The sequence below is a fragment of the Magnolia sinica genome, chromosome 3 (assembly GCF_029962835.1).
Source record: "Magnolia sinica isolate HGM2019 chromosome 3, MsV1, whole genome shotgun sequence".
NCBI classification, from domain to species: domain Eukaryota; kingdom Viridiplantae; phylum Streptophyta; class Magnoliopsida; order Magnoliales; family Magnoliaceae; genus Magnolia; species Magnolia sinica.
The window spans coordinates 79,070,880-79,072,403 of NC_080575.1; the positions used below are offsets into that span (position 1 = coordinate 79,070,880).

The following is a 1,524-nucleotide window of genomic DNA, read 5'->3' on the forward strand; positions in this document are numbered from 1 at the left end:
CTCGCCGGAATAATTTTGTCAATAATCTTCTCACTCCTAAGAGTGGTGATAGATTTAGCTTGCTCCATCTGATTTGAAGAGCTTGAGTTACTTCTTTCAAATTGCGATTTTTTATTGGGGAAAGGCTGGTCCGGAAGGATCCTTTTTTTCTCAATCGAATTTTTTATCTCAAACCCTTGTATGGCCTTTGTAAGTTCTTGAAAGGCTTGTAGCATACCCTGGTTAAAAAGCTCTTGATTTTAAATATATTTTAAGATCGGATCCTCTTAAGGTTTCATTTGATTCAGAAATTGGTTAAGGATCCCTTGAGGAGTAACAGTTTGTCCATTCCTCCAACTGAAATTTAGATAGTTCCTCCAACTTGAGTTATACATATTGGAAGTGGGTCCACTGAAAGGTCTTTGGTAGTTGTTTACAACATTTGATTGCTCATTCAATATCTCTTGAAAAGAAAGAATTGTTGAAAAATTCTCAGTTGTATGTATGTTACAAGCAAAAATACCACAAACAACTTCCGCAACCTTTTCGGGTTCTACCTTCTTAAGTTCTATGGCCTCGACTTTTCTTGTGAGTTTGGTTATTCTTGCATTTATATTATCTTCATGTTTTAAAACATAAATTCCTCTCCTTTCCTTTAATTGAGTAGGCTTAGAAGTGGTAGTTCTTAAGGAGGTATCCCATGATTGCGCGTTTTCAGCGAGTTTATCGAAATAATCCCATGCATCATCGGCTTAATTGTTCATGAATTCTCCATTACACATTATCTCCACAAATTGGCGCATCGGCGAGGTCAATCCTTCATAGAAAAAGCTTTTTATACACCATGTTTCATAGCCATGTTGTGGACATGAATTTACGAGATCCTTAAATCGCTCCCAACATTGAAAGAAGGTCTCATCCTCTTTTTACGCAAACTTCATGATTTCTTTCCTTAAGGTATTCGTTTTTTGATATGGGAAGAACTTTTTAAGGAACTCCCTTGTCATCTCAGCCCATGTGCCAATGGACCGTGGTCTTAAGGAATGTAACCACGACTTAGCTTTTTCTTTCAAAGAGAATGGAAACAATTTCAGTCTTTCCATGTCCTCAGACACATTTGGGAATTGTAGTGTAGATATTATCTCATTAAAATCTTTCATATGCAAGTATGGACTTTCAGATTCTAGTCCATGAAACTTAGGAAGAAGTTGAATCACCCCTAGTTTAATATCCATGGTTCTTGCATTCAATGGGAATATCATGCAGGAAGGTGTACTCACCCCTCTCCCACCGGTTGTAAATAATCTCGTAGAGTTTTTTCATCTTAAACTTCCTTAACTGGAGGTTGAGGTTGATTTGCAGTCATCACTTCTATTGACTCAGAGGATCTCAATTGGTGTCTAATCCGGTGATGGATAAACAACCCTTCAACTAATCCTCCTTCACTCAAGAGATGGAGAGTGTTGTCACAAACCCACTTAGGAATGAAACACTCAAAGCCCTCAAGTAACTAAACCAAACTAAACCTAAGAAGAATGAAAACTA

General features: G+C 37.3%; 1 non-coding gene across 1 annotated transcript; it reads left to right on the forward strand.

Moving 5' to 3' along the window:
- The first annotated feature begins 831 nt into the window (after window positions 1-831).
- On the forward strand, window positions 832-939 carry LOC131241634 (small nucleolar RNA R71). The gene has a single exon (XR_009169194.1). It is a non-coding gene; the product is annotated as a small nucleolar RNA R71 (small nucleolar RNA).
- The last annotated feature ends 585 nt before the right edge of the window (window positions 940-1,524 follow it).